This window comes from Berghia stephanieae, chromosome 2, assembly GCF_034508935.2.
Source record: "Berghia stephanieae isolate SIO BIC M18660-M18661 chromosome 2, UCSD_Bste_1.3, whole genome shotgun sequence".
Lineage (NCBI taxonomy): Eukaryota > Metazoa > Mollusca > Gastropoda > Nudibranchia > Aeolidiidae > Berghia > Berghia stephanieae.
The window spans coordinates 114,845,812-114,862,283 of NC_088361.1; the positions used below are offsets into that span (position 1 = coordinate 114,845,812).

General features: G+C 31.1%; 1 protein-coding gene across 1 annotated transcript in view; it reads right to left on the reverse strand.

Moving 5' to 3' along the window:
- LOC144966309 (phospholipid-transporting ATPase ID-like) overlaps positions 1-12,771 on the reverse strand; it is an 84,829-nt gene extending 72,058 nt beyond the window's left edge. The window contains exon 1 of the mRNA XM_078902546.1: positions 12,631-12,771. The gene's annotated coding sequence lies outside the window, so the exon portion shown is untranslated. The remainder of the gene's footprint in view (positions 1-12,630) is intronic.
- Between the last annotated feature and the right edge of the window lie 3,701 nt (positions 12,772-16,472).

Here is a 16,472-nt window from a genome sequence, read left to right on the forward strand (position 1 = left end):
CGTGATAACAGGTAAATAAATAAATAAAATAAATATATGACGATATGTTTCCATTTATTTGGCTTATATATAGATGTTTCGTTGTGTAAGGGGGTAAAATAAAACGCTATGGAAAACGGTATACGAGAGAACGACTGAATATACAATGTGGTTTTTTTTTTATGATTGACACATTTCATCTTGGAATAACTTGAGAACTTTTCATCAAGCGGTTTTGTTTTTTTGTTTTTTTGTTATTCTATGCAGAATTTTAAAAAGTTTTGATTGATATACGGTTTACCACTGTGCGCCCTTTAGTAGCTGAGTTGTGACGGCATCCGTATAGGAAGGGTAATTTTGACATAAATCGTAATTCATTTTGGCTTTATCAGACCTCGAATCTTGACAGACAATTACTAAAAACATTGCCTTCTCAGATGAAACCTTTCACTTGTCCGGGCATGTACACAAACACAATGTTCGACATTGGAGGAAACAAAAACTAGATGAAGTTTTCGAGTGTCGTCGAAACGTCACCAAAAATCAATGTCTGGTGTGAACTGACCAGGGCGGAAAGAGCGGTCGGTCCTTTATTTTTTTGAAGACATGACAGTGACAACAGCGAACTATCTGGCCATGTTAGAATCATACGGAGTCTCTCAAATTGATTATCTTTAACCTAACATATTTTCCCAACGGGATGGAGCTCTCCGCCAGTGGAGTTTAAATGTGAGAATCTCACTGAGATAATTTTTTAATGAACAGTTCCCAAACTGATGGATCAGCCGAGATGGTCCATTTCCTGGGCTTAACGATGGGCATTTATTCAAATGCGAATACGAGCACGATTTCTGATAAAACTATCTTGTTTTTCCATCAATTGATGCAAAACCAAACAAAATATCAAGGCAACAATTTTAGCTCATTGGCGTTAAATCCTTAATTGTTGCTGTGATTTCATCTAATATTTTACATTTCACCAATGTACGTAGAACAATCAGTATTCCAAAACAAGTGGCATCAACTTGCGAAGGTCATTGTATTCGTATCGTCCAAATACAACTGGGGTTGCTGATCTGAGACACAAACTTCGTGTAATATTCATTTCATATTGACAATTTTGTAATCCATTTCCAATGCAGAACATTGTAAAAGTAAAGGATGGAATACAAAATAAAAGACACGTAGCCAGACATTTCTACAGCGGATCTATAAGCTGTAAATTGACATAAAAACAACAATGACCACGAGAAACAAATATAGATATTGACACAATCGTATACATGATTGTATGCTAAACACGATCGCAGCGTGTAGATTAATGATCGTGTAATGTTTCAAATGCCAATTGAAAACTTAATACTGTACCTATGACAATACAATTATTTTTAACAAAGCACACAACACTGTGAAGAAAAGTCGTATACCATTTTAAGCCGTGGTTGGCTATGGACAAAATTTTAACTGAGTGCGAGTAGCTATATAAAAGGCAGTTGTGTATATTAAAATATGCATCTCTATAGACAAACGGGCTAAAGTCGCCACAACAAAAGCAAACAGCAACTTCAGCTGGATTGCTAGACGATAGTTGTGGTTTAAGTCATAAATTCTGATAGCGTTGGGTTTTATCGATTTTATTATAATTTAATCACATCGGTATACAAAGGCCACGGTTTAAGTTTTATGTATTGGATAGACAGCAGTTGGTTAGTTGAATGGATGATGGATACATCAGGCACGAGACATTTACTTTATCAACAAAGGGACATGGATTCGACAAATCAACGTGGAAAGGATTTTCATTTTCATTATCTGAGATTATGTTTCTTTATATTTAAAAAAATAATAAAAAATCGAACCCACATTGTTTATCGAAATAAAAAACGTTTTTTTTGTATCCCTGTTACAAACACTTACTATTGCTTACTGCTTGTGATATTTGCGATGGTTAGATGTTAAATGATGATGATGATGATGATGATGATGATGATGATGATGATGATGATGATGATAATGATGATGATGCCGAAGATTATGATAATGGTGTTGATAGTGATAGTGAAGCTGGTGATCAAGGAGACGAAGCCACTGTCCTTGGAGCGAAGACAAAGACAAAGCTCTTGTTTATTATTATTATTATTATTATTATTATATTATCATTATCATAAACATTATTATTATTATAATTATTATTATTATTATTATTATTATCATTATTATTATTATTATTATTATATTATTATTATTATTTATTATTATTATTATTATTATTATTATTATTATATTATCATTATCATAAACATTATTATTATAATTATTACTATTATCATTATTATTATCCATACCAAATTTTAATGTATGCTGATATAATCGATCTGGCCACTGAGTCTTCTCTTAAAACTCATTATCTCGGCATACCACACGCCTGAATAATGTAGTTGAGGGTACCGACATCATCTCAACACATTCAGATATGTGTAATATGACAGTGTGATTCCTCCCTAACTACGCCAACGTGTCTATTGTTTACCTTCTTACATGGAATATCGCATTGAAAACAAAATGATGGCCTCTGCGTTGTTTGTTTAAGCTTGAAGTTCAAGTGAGGGTAAAAATCAGTGTGTCGTTCAGTATCTCATTCCATTGACATCCAATTTGATAATATTATTAATATTATAAATATATCGTTATGAGCTGACTATGGACTCTCTCTCTCTCTCTCTCTCTCTCTCTCTCTCTCTCTCTCTCTCTCTCTCTCTCTCTCTCTCTCTCTCTCTCTCTCTGTCTCTCTTTGTTTCTCTCTCTCTCTCTCTCTCCCTCTCTCTCAATCTCTCTCTCTCTCTCTCTCTCTCTCTCTCTCTCTCTCTCTCTCTCTCTCTCTCTCTCTCTCTCTCTCTCTCTGTATGTATGTATGTACCTATCTATCCGACCCAACTCCTATAAGTATCATTAAGGAGTGTATATATAAAGCATAATGAGACCATTCGCTTGACATGATTTGCTGCGGCCAATCCATTCCTACAAGCTATAATATCCGGATACGTGGAAATTGGAAAGTATGGGAAACGCCTAGTGTCGTTTCGTAATATGGTCAACCACGATACTTTGTCCTATTTTTTTTTTTTTTTTTTAATTATTTTTTTTTTTTTGGTTCAATTTTGTTTTTTTTTTCTTTTTAATTACCAAGGAGAATGTTGATACCATAATTGTTTTCATTGGTTCGACATAATGAAAATCACCTGCAGTTGATCGCCTACAGAATATTTTTCCCTTGACAAATCCTCCCACGTTCTGCCTTTAACTTTAAGGATAGGACACAGTTTGTATTTTAGGAATAAAACAAGATGTAAAACGCATTCGACCCAAAATGTTGTGTTCAGTCGAACAGATTTATTCCTCGAAAACTGAAAAACTAAAGAAAAATACAGAATAACAAAGAAGAAATGAAGTGTCGTAATGTAATAAAATGTGAAAATTTGGTCTTAATATAATATTTGATACCGTCAAGTACAGTGATATAGATAGAATGCGCTTGGCCAAGGAGTTCACAACATTGCCATCCGGAAGTATAACTGACCAACACACAAACTCTGTGTAACCATGAACTGTTATAGTCTGGTTAATACAGTTTAGTGAGAACAACTCACAAACGCGGATGGCAAAAACAATAACAAAGGCCTGAGTGACGTCATCTGCATACTATCTATAGTCAAGTTACCATTACGTCTGTGCGCAACTCAAGCCGAAGCCATCGTTAACATAATATAGATAGAATGCGCTTGGCCAAGGAGTTCACAACATTGCCATCCGGAAGTATAACGGACCAACACACAAACTCTGTGTAACCATGAACTTTTATAGTCTGGTTAATACAGTTTAGTGAGAACAACTCACAAACGCGGATGGCAAAAACAATAACAAAGGCCTGAGTGACGTCATCTTCGAACTATCTATAGCCTGACACTAGAACCCTCGAGGATCGCAGTTTGACGTCATTTTTTTTAGGTTTGTGTAGCGTCTAGTGAGTTGTCGTTAGTAGAGCTCACGGAAACACGTTATTTCATTGGTTAAACCAATGACTACAACTCACGATTTGTTTTCTTTTGTGGCAAAAGACTGGCCTTTTGACGTCATTTTTTGGTCAGTATCAGGCTATAGATAGTATGCAGATGACGTCAATCAGGCCTTTGTTATTGTTTTTGCCATCCGCGTTTGTGAGTTGTTCTCACTAAACTGTATTAACCAGACTATAAAAGTTCATGGTTACACAGAGTTTGTGTGTTTGTCCGTTATACTTCCGGATGGCAATGTTGTGAACTCCTTGGCCAAGCGCATTCTATCTATAACGACGATGGATGCGCTCAAGCATACCAAAGTGATATTACGTACAACGACTATTGCGATAACCGAGTAGCCATAAACGATTATTAAATTATTGGGGTGTGAGATATCGATCGTTGCATAACGGTATAATGCCAAGTCGCCATATTTTGAAATTATTTGGACAAGCGCGTCTCAATATTTTGAGATTAAAAAAATGTTGTTTTTTTTAATTCATAGGGTTTGAATGGTCAGTCAAATATGAAAGACGAGAATAACAAAATAATAACTATCTCATATTGGACCAACACCACCGGCGCTCTCACATCATCTTGATCCGTATTTTGAATTATATAAATCGTGTTTGAATGAACCATGTGTTGCATGATTTAAAAGAAGGTAAATATGTACAAATAATGAAAGGAAGATCGTGAAGATTGGAGAAGAGAGAGAAAAAATAGAAGGGAGGGAGAGAGAGAGAGAGAGAGAGAGGGAGAGAGAGAGAGAGAGAGAGAGAGAGAGAGAGAGAGAGAGAGAGAGGGGAGATAGGTAGGTAGGTAGATAGATAGAAAAACAAGTAAAGGAAAAGAGGATGCTTGTACATTTTCTTTTGACTATGGATGGGGATCTACGAAATGTGGTGGGTATTATTTTTTTCCCCTTCAATAATTTACTGTCAGCTATATCAAAGGTATGGTAACGGTAACAAACTTCAGTAAATGAGTAAAGAAAATCAATCTCAGGCAGTGAGGTTGATATTGTGATTTGTATGCCTCTTTAGATTGCTCTTGTGGTCTATCTCAGATCTCTCGATAAAATAGTTCCCTTGTATTACTTGTATTACATTTTATTGAGAGTTTGTAAGTTCAGCTTACCTCCTACACCTATAATATTATATCCTTTCACACAGCTGTTCAAGTGGCATCATTTTTAGGACCATGAAAGCCCCAAAAACAAACAAAAAAATATCTTATTATATCAGATTCAGCAAATAGAAAGCTCCATGTTGGGATGACACAACGCAATGCTTTCACGAATGCACTTGTGCATAAAGACACCAGAGAAGATTGTTTAAAGCAGTCGGGCGTATTACACAATATTAATGTAAAATCGAATTCATAATAGGAAAAAAGAAATGTAAATAAATAATAAACTATTGAAATAAAAACTGAAAGAACTAGGGTAAAGTATTTCATGGCTGATCTAATAGGAATGCTGTCGTTGTTTTTGGAAACGCAGTATATTCAATGTTAACCAAATAACACATACTGTGTTCTTCAATAACACGACAGAATGGAAGTCGATTCAGATTTTGGCTTGCTTTAAGTTTTTGTCTTTAATAGTATGTTTAGGCAGTGTCGGAATAATCTTTATCTATTTTTTTTTAAGAAGAAAAAAAAATAAAAAGCAAGAAAAATGATATGGACCCATAAACACAATATCAATTATGTTTGTTTTGTTTTTAAGGGTTTTACGGCTCTTGCAACGCATTTAGGTTATATCAGTGTCAGTAAAAAAGGAAGAAAATGGGATGGTAAAAAGTCAATATCAATTCCAACGTCAAGGAAAAAGAAGATGAGTAGAGACACCTAAGCCATCCATTCATAACCGTCCAATGCTGAATCTTTTTAACCCATGTCAGATCACGAAATTGTATTATAAAACGTCCATAATATCAATAAGCACATTTATATACATCTGTTCTGCTATCTACTCTTATGATTGTCTTTTGTATTATTAACATATATCATAAAGTACTTATCCTACGTATTTTATATTGTTTTGTATTTTGTTATGTTTATTTGTTTGGGTATTTTTGTTTTGTTTTGAGTGTGTGTGTGTGTGTGTGTGTGTGTGTGCGTGCGCGCGCGCGCGTGTGTTTGTCCCCTCTCTTTTTCCCGTTCTTTCTATTCTTTCAGCTTAGTTTTTTTTTTTTTTTTTTTTTGTATTGTTTCGTGTTTGCTTTTGTTTTGTTTTTCGGGAGGGGGATGGGGTTTTTAAAAATTGTTTGTTATTCATTAATTTAATTGTGACATTTTTTTTTCAATCAAAACTTATTCGAACAGTTGTGTTAATATACACCTATTTAAATGAATCTATTAGCAATAGCATAACAAACCTTACAACAAACGATCGGTTAACCTCCCACTCCTATTATTCCCAACACGTTAACCGCCAGGCAAGTCAACAGAAATATTATGTCGCCAACTATCTAGTAGCTACTCCACCCGGAATTATGAATCACACCATTAAGAAAAAAAAAGAAGTGAAGATTATTGTTAAAATGGGAGAGAATATTGACGGACCGGGAAAAGAGGAAGTAAGTCCGGCATTGCGTAAAACAAAATTCCTCTATTTCACAACGTTGCCCCAATTCGGCTTCTCGTATAAAGATTACCAAATTCACTGACTCATCACTAAAGACATTTATTTCTTTATCTCTCTTGCTTCTTTTGTTTAAATTCTTATCTCAAAGAGTTATTATTATTATTATTATTATTACTACTACTATTATTATTATTATTATTATTATTATTATTATTATTATTATTACTATTATTATTACTATTTATATTATTATTTATTCGTATTGCTATGATGATGATGATGATGATGATGATGATGATGATGATGATGATGATGATGATGATGATGATGATGATGATGATGATGATATTACTATTTATTATTATTATTATTATTATTATTATTATTATTATTATTATTATTAGTATTATTATTATTATTATTATATATGGCATTTATATCACGCATTTTCATCGCTGTGCGACGTTCAATGCGCGTTACAAATAAATATACAAAATTTACATAATGTATAAAACGTATATCACAATATCAATAGCAGCAGTGTATGTAATATCATATCAACATCATGAAAATGTAATGGTATAAAGGTAGTGCTTTAACAAAGATTTAAAACTATCAATAGATTTTGCTTCTCTTATCCTTTTGGGCATCTAATTCCATATAATAATAATAATAATAATAATATTAATAATATATAATTAATAATAATAATAATAATAATAATAATAATAATAATAATAATATAAAATTAATAACAATAATAATAATAATAATAATAAATTTAATAACAATAATAATAATAATAATAATAATAATAATAATAATAATAATAATAATAAAATTAATAACAATAATAATAATAATAATAATAATATATAATATATTATTAATTATTATTATATAATTATATTATTATAATAATTATAATAATAATAATAATAATAATAATAATAATAATAATAATAATAATAATAATAATAATATAATAATAATAATAATAATTAATAATATAATAATAATAATAATAATAATAATAATAATAATAATAATAATAATAATAATAATAATAATAATAATAATAATAATAATAATATGAATAAAATCTAATTACATGAGATATGTCAATATTCTTTTAAAATAATAAAAAAATAAACACGCAAAACACTTTTATATGTATCATTAATGACAGACAAAATGCAAGAAGGCAAAGTCATTCATAGGATTTCTGAAACGCCCACCATTACTTCCAAAAAAAATCAACTTTATCAGTTGCAATCTTGAAAGGGTCTACATTTGTAGTTTAACGTGTTTGTCTATTTCAATTATTAAATGCAACAAAACAAAAGAAATTTGTCGGATTGTAATTGAAAATATTGAAATCTTGTAAATATTTTTCAATTATCACCAGTGGGGAATGTAATTGAAAAGTTATCAAAAACATTAGAATCTATAAGATTTAATTAATTTCAAAATGTCTTTATTGTCGGAAATATTTTGCATTTGACTCTCAGAGCACATCAGAGTAATGGCAAATAAGTAATAAGAATAAATAGATAAATACTCATATTAGATCTTTATGATCTTTCTCTGACATTCAAATTATTATACACAGATGTAGGTAAATATAGCAATATATCAACATTAGTAAACAAGCTCTCCATTACATTTAACGACGCACTCTCACAGTATCTGATTTTTTACTCCCTTTAGACACTAAAATTAAGAAAGATCAATTTTCTTAATTTAAAATATGGAAATTAAAATCTAAAGACCCACTTTTAAAAAAGCTCTGGGTTAAGAAAAAGTGCAACCAAGCCATTTACATTTTTTAACCGGCTCACAAAGACATAATGTTTTTAAATTGGATAAAACAGGACATTTCTCTTATGTGATCTGGCAAACTGTTCCACACCACGGCAGAGTTCATGTCTTCGTCTACATTTATATCATTGCCTGGTATAGATTTTGAGAGGGATCTAAGTGCCGTTTTTGACCTCTTATTGAGACTGCGACATTAATTATGTATAACTAAAGCTAATCGCATGATGAGAACAAACCAACAACAAAAAAAAAAAAAAAAATTTGCTTATATACACAATAAAATATTATTGAATACAGAAAAGATGCTCAATTAAGTATTTAAGATAATTTTGGATAAGCCTTATTCATTCCATGATACAGGCACAAACAACTGCTTTGTGAGATTACTAGGACAGATATTAATTCTTTCCCATGATCTATCTAAAGCTCATTACATACCCGGAGTTTTAATATTACAAGATTTCAGACTAAAATTAGACATAATGAAAACATGGAATATCTCTGTATTAACATCAAAATGCATGTGTGCTTTGAACCAGTTTAAAATCATTGTAGACGCAAGTTATTTTCTCTGAGATTTAGATATGATTTTTAAAATCACTCAAAGAAATTTAATTTGTACAATTTTAATTAATTGTGAAATCTTTAATATCACCAGCAGTCTATAAATGTTAGTTTTGACTTCGTATTGCCAAATAGATATTCTAGATGTTTCCATTACCTTAAACAATTTGTAAAAAAAGGAACACAAAAAAATTTATTATAGTAGCATGCTATTTGAGCGCCATTTAAAGGATTAAGTCATAGATTTGGCCTTAAATAAGAAAAAAAGATATTTATTACACAATCAAAGTAAAACTCAGAACATTTCTTTCCATTTTCCCAAGACGTGTTATTGAGGGATGTGATTTAAATGTGAGACAGAATTCGTTTGTTTTTAGAACAGCTAGATTACCATGAGGCAGAGATTTGCAATACACAATTAAAAGATACATAAACTAACCTGGTAAAGAACTTTGTTCTATATTGTACAAATGTGATTTGAAGTATCATGTTTTGTTTTATAAAACGTTTCAGCTGTTGTTTTTCAGTATTCATTTGTTTCTATAAAGTGACAAGATTGGTAAATTGTATGATATAACGTTAATGTTTGTTTTTTGGGGAATTTTTTTGATAGCTTTTTTAAAAGAAATTTTTTTTGCCAATTGCTTTGCTTTGTGCGACATGAGATACAATCTATGTCAATGTCTTTTTTTTTTTTTTTGGTCATGATTATAAGATAGATATTCCTCGCACCTCAAACAGATTAGACAAGATCAAAATTATCAAGAGCTATGCTATACCATAGTAAAATCTTGTTATCATTAAAGCAGCTAATTATTTGAACTAAATTCGTTATTGAGGACAATAATACTAATCATGTAAATCAAAAATTGTCGACAAAGTAATATTTCTGATAAGTACCAAAAAAAAACAATGAAAGTTTTTGTGGTTTGTTTGTTTTGTTGTTTTTCTTAGAGTACATCTTTTTTTTTCTTTTAAAAAACCTTTTGTCCATGCTCAATTCAAATGGTATATAACTATATCTCAACACTAATAGTAGGGGATAACTTCCTATGTCAGAAAAACATTTAAATGAGGCCACAATACCATCGTCTAATGCACAATACTAATTCCTATTGAAAATCATGGTTTGGTCTTTCAAATGAGTATGTGGATAATTACTTTCACACATCAGTTTCAAATGGCCACAAATTGCCATGGTCATCCCACATTGACGTAATCACATGTCATAGCAAACGTGTGCCCCATACCTGTTTACAACCAAGGGCAATAAAAATGCATGTCTGCGCGCATCGGAAGTAATGGAGTTCATGCTATCTGATGGCATGTCAGGGAGCAGCTTGGCAAAGCGGTTTTTGCTTCATACCCAAATGTAACATGTTCGACTCCTCACCATGCTGTGTGGCCTTGAGCAAGTCACTTCACACTAGCTCACTTTGCAGCACTGCACTGCTGCTGGTCTTTCCTTGTTGGAATTTGACTTATCTATTATCTTAATGATGATGGAAAAGATTGAGAAAGAATGCTACTGTCCATTGTCTAAGAAAAGTAACAGTAACAGTAGAAAGAAAATAAAGTAGTTTTTGAGTCTTCAAATAATTAAAATCTTTTAAATTACTGATTACAATTAAAGGCCAACTCTCAAGTCAGAAAAAATAAAGGTTGATGATTAGTGATAATTATTTCACTCTTCTTCTTATTCAGTTTAAAGTGTACTTTACTCCTTGTCATTCTCATGTCACCCAGTTTTGTCAGCTCACTCCTGCTTCATATAATATTTTACACTGTGACCATGACATATTTTAGAATGTGCAGCTATGTGGTCTAATGGTATGACACTTGCCTTCAGATCAGAAGGTCCTGGGTTCAAGTTCCACTCAATTCAGTGCATAGTTGAGTCCTTGGAAAAGGCTTTTTACTCATTTTCTCTCATCATACTTAGGTGTAAAATGAGAACCTGGACATTAAAAGTGTTGTCTCTGTCCAAAAAATTGTAACAGGCGTCATGTGTCGTCCTTCATGTTAAGTGTTGCTGTCAGTTAGGAACCCCTTGTAAAGTGCTTTGAGAACATTTAGTGGATATTTTGCGCTGTATAAAATCTCAAGATCGCACATTGGTCACTGTGTGGCATGATCTGAAGACTGACAAAGTCAAAAGCACAACAAAAAAAATCTCGAAGCCAATGATTTTCACCCTGATGTTGCCTTGGTGATCAGGTCAATAATAAAAGTACTTTTCTTCAATTCTAAGATTTTAATGGGGGTTTTTTTTTCCTCTTTCAATTTCAAAAATATTCAAATGAAAAGGTGAGCTGGCAATTTACATGATATAATTAGAATAAAGAACTAATAGAGCCATTTCTTGGCCAGTATGGACAAGTTACGTTATTGTTTTGAGATATAGATATTTTAATGGTTATCCCTGTGGTTCACATTAAGTGTTGGCTTGGCAGTGGAGTTGGCTTTGAATGTGGTGTGTATAATATATATAAATAGAATGAAGTTGACGCCACTCAGGTCTTTGTTATTGTTTTTTGCCATCCACGTTTATTGTTTATGAGTAATTCTCACTAAATTGTATTAACCAGACTATAAACGTTCATGGTTACACAGAGTTTTGTGTGTTGGTCCGTATTACATCTGGATGACAATGTTGTGAGCCAAGTGCATACTATCTATATCTTATGTTTAACGCCCGTAATGCCAATTCCAATTGTGTTTGTGAAGCGTTTGATAGCTTTGAGCTTTGGCCAGAAAGTGAAACAGCTAACTAGGTGTAGTGTATGATTTTTAACTAAATTTGAAAATTTCCTATATTTTTTTTTAGACTTCGAAAAATTTGGGTAATAATTTGAATTTGATGATGGGAATGAGAGTCGGATGATGATACCACTACTACTATCATCAGGCAGGCAAACCAACTAACTAAGCGTCAGAATATATTACTACTAATACTTACTACTTCAATGATAATGACAATGATTGAAGGAAGACTTTATTCATAAAAACAAAATTAATTCAGATTGAGGAAAAGAATATCTAGTGATTTGTCTACTTATTATAATCCAAAACTGAAATTTTATAATTGGACTGAATGTTATTGAACGGGGAGGCCAATATTCATCACCACCAACTTCATCAAATTCACATTTCAGTCATGAACAAAAAAAAACAGACAAAAACACACACACACACTCACACACAATTCATTCATAATACACTTTTTCTACTACTACTAGACTTATATACACACGTCACACAGTTACAAAGTATTTGATCTATCCCCCTTCCTTGTAAATTGTAACTTTGTAACACCACATTTTTCGATAATTGACACAAAGGCTACACGACGGAAAGACTGACTATTGGTGGATAGTAAGATAGTATAGTCCAGTGAGTGGACTTGTGTCTGTGAAAATGAATCGATGAGACTGACTGGTCACTCTACTCTAGTCTACTGTCAGTGTCAGTGCTGTCACCACTGTCAGTGTAACTCTATTCTATTCTACTAATAGTTGACTACTAATTCTAATCTCTTCACTCTCTACATTCTTCACTACACACACATAGTCACATAGACACTTTAAAGAAATGGAATACTATTACAGTGTTACTTACATTATAGCAGAAGAATTTCCATTCAAAATAAGATCTCTGAGTAAAAAAGCAATAATCCTAGGACAATTCTACCATTCCTCGAACTCAAACAGGAACTACGGGGTGTTTACACTTATTATGACGACCACCATTTTGTTTTGTAGCACAGTGGAGTTGCCAGATAGTATGTGTGGTTGGCGGAGGAGAAAATGTAACCATAATATTTCATGTTGAATCTGACTTGATGTGAGAGACAGGGGTGCCAGTAGCACAGTTGTAAAGCGTTTGTTACATAAGAAAATGCCGAGTTGCTATACACATGTTGTTACGGATGCAGTCGCATCCGGTTTCTGATCACCCACCAGTGCTAAATTCTGTTTAATCTAGCCGAAACTACTTAGCTATAAACTAGTGTTCTATCTAAAGGGTAGCAAGAAATTATCACCATCCGAAACCGGGAGATATTCTAGCTCCATTGGCTTTATGGTTCTGAAGGATAAATTAAATACAAGCACAAAGTATAGTGACCAGGAAATTCTAATTAATTATCTAATAATATTTGTTCTTATTGTGTCAATTCATAATAATTGTAAGGGCAGAAGAGAGAAAAAAAAAAGAGCTTTTATATACGGCAATATCTACAAAATGTGCTCAAGACGATTTACATAGGGTCCCTAGCCAGCAGTAGAACTTAACATGTTGAACTTGAATCACACCCGTAAGTCAATATTACAATTTTAATACGATCGAAACAACACTGTTACCGGCCAGTCACTCATTATACACGTGAGTGCGGAGAGAGAATGTTAGTAAGGAGCCTTTACCAGGGCCTGTTTTTTCCGGTCTCGAACCAAGTACCTACCTGTCCGGAAAAGTATCATACTACGACCACAAAGCTCCACACTATACCTTTCAATGTGTGTGTGTGTGTGTGTGTGTGTGTGTGTATGTGTATGTGATGTGTGTGTGTGCATATGTTATGTTTTAAATCTGCTGTTGATGGAAAACTTTACAACATCGATCAAACAGAACAAGATGTGCAGCTTGTCAATCACCAGTAACTTTTTTTTTCGGACAAAGATAACAATGCATTAGCCAATGTTGTAATTGATTATATTTTGCATGGGTTTGAAATTAATCCCACTGCAACAATAAGGCCACATAGCAATTTGAAAGATCACATAAACAAAAGGACGCCTGAGTATAGGAGAAATATGCCATCATAATGAAAACACGTCAGGTGCTATTACTGTAATTAATTATGGCGAAATGATCAATGCGTTAATTTTACCTCGTTCAGGCTGACTTATAATTATTTGACATTTTGATTATTGCGGAATACCGCATGCTTTGGCATTACGGGAATCGCTGCTGTATTATAACTGTATCCTTCCCCCCCCCCCCCCCCCTCTTTTAAAAAACATATCAACCCAACTTTTATCATAAAAAGAAGAAGAAGAAGAAGAAGAAGAAGAAGAAGAAGAAGAAGAAGAAGAAGAAGAAGAAGAAGAAGAAGAAGAAGAAGAAGAAGAAGAAGGAGGAGGAGGAGGAAGAGGGAGGAGGAGGAGGAGGAGAGGAGGAGGAGGAGGAGGAGGAGGAGGAGGAGGAGGAGGAGGAGGAGGAGGAGGGGAAGAATGGCCTTGATGTCTCGGCGGACTTTCTTATGATAACAGTTGAGAGATGTAAGCATAGGTTTTTTATCGGATGGGTGACAAACATTACGTAAAACTCTGACTTCAGCGTTTATTTCCTTGGGTAAGGCACTTTACGTACCTACTACGGCCTTAGAGATATACCAGTAGATCAGTACCAAATGAAATTATTTTTAATCAAAATACAAACTAAGTGAGCTTTTATATAGCGCAATATCCACTTAACGTGCTCAATGCGCTTTACAAGGGGTTCCTGGTCAACAGCAACATTTAACATGTAGGACAAGACATGACGCCTGTTAGGCGATATTACAATTTTTAGGACAAAGACAACGCTGTTAACGGCCAGTTACTCATTTTGCACCTGAGTACGATGAGAGAATGTGAGTAAAGAGTCTTTTTCAAGGACTCAACTATGCGCCGAGCGAGGCTCGAACCCAGGACCTTCCGATCCGAAAGCGAGTGTCATACCGAACCCAGGACCTTCCGATCCGAAAGCGAGTGTCATACCACTAGACCACATAGCCGCACAAACTAGCTAGTCCGGGTATCACTTTTTCAGTTTTTCAATACTCCTCCTTTTGATTCTGACAATCATGTTTTTACTCATTTTTCACAATAATTAAGTTCCGTTTGTGGAACAACCTGCCTACTAATTTCAAGCCACAGAACGAATACCTGGCCGTCAACAGCGTTGTCTCTGTCCAAAAAAACCCCCAAAAAAGTAATATCGCCTAACAGGCGTGTTGTCCTGTCTTATATGTTACGTGTTGCTGTTGGCCAGGGACCCCTTGTAAAGCGCTTTGAGCACGTTTAGTGGATATTGTGCTTTATAAAAGCTCCATTAATAAAAGAAAAAAAGCCACAGAACATTGTAAATGACTACCCTAGTTATTGGCAGCGATCGATATCGTGAGAGTGAAATTTGTTCAAAAAGCCTGTTGGGAGAATAAATGAGTATGTGCACTGAGCATGGCGAACACACTGAAATATTCTATATAAATGTTGATATTTATATATTTTTTCAACAACAATATAAAACTAACAACAACAACACAACAAAAACAACAAGAACAACAACAGCAACAACAACAATAACATCATCATTAATATAATAATAATATAATAAAATAATAATAATAATAATAATAATAATAATAATAATAATTAATAATAAAATAAAATAATAAAATAATAATATAATAATAATAATAATAATAATAATAATATAATAATAATAATAATATAATAATAATAAATAATTAATAATAATAATAATAATATAATAATAATAATAATAATAATAATAATAATAATAATAATAATAATAATAATAATAATAATAATAATAATAATAATAATAATAATAATAATTAATAATAATAATAATAATAATAATAATAATAATAATAATAATTTATAATAATAATAATAATAATAATAATAATAATAATAATAATAATAATAATAATAATAATTAATAATAATTAATAATATTATTATAATTATTATTATTATATTATTATAATATTATTATTTTTATTATTATTATATTATATTATTATTATTATTATTATTATTATTATTATTATTATTATTATTATTTATTATTATTATTATTATTATTATTATTATTATTATTATATATTATTATTATTATTATTATATTATTATTATTATTATTATTATTATTATTATTATTATTATTATTATTATTATTTTATTATTATTATTATTATTATTATTATTATTATTATTATTATTATTATTATTATTATTATTATTATTATTATTATTATATATTATTATATTATTATTATTATTATTATTATATTATTATTATTATTATTATTATTATTATTATTATTATTTATTATTATTATTATTATTTATTATTATTATTATTATTATATATTATTATTATTAATTATTATTATTATTATTATTATTATTATTATTATATTATTATTATTATTATTATTATTATTATTATTATTATTTATTATTATTATTATTATTATTATTATTATTATTATATTATTATTATTATTATTATTATTATTATTATTATATATTATTATTATTATTTATTATTATTTATTATTATTATTATTATATATTATTATTATTATTATATATTATTATTATTATTTATTATTATTATTATTATTATTATTATTATTATTATTTATTATTATTATTATTATTATT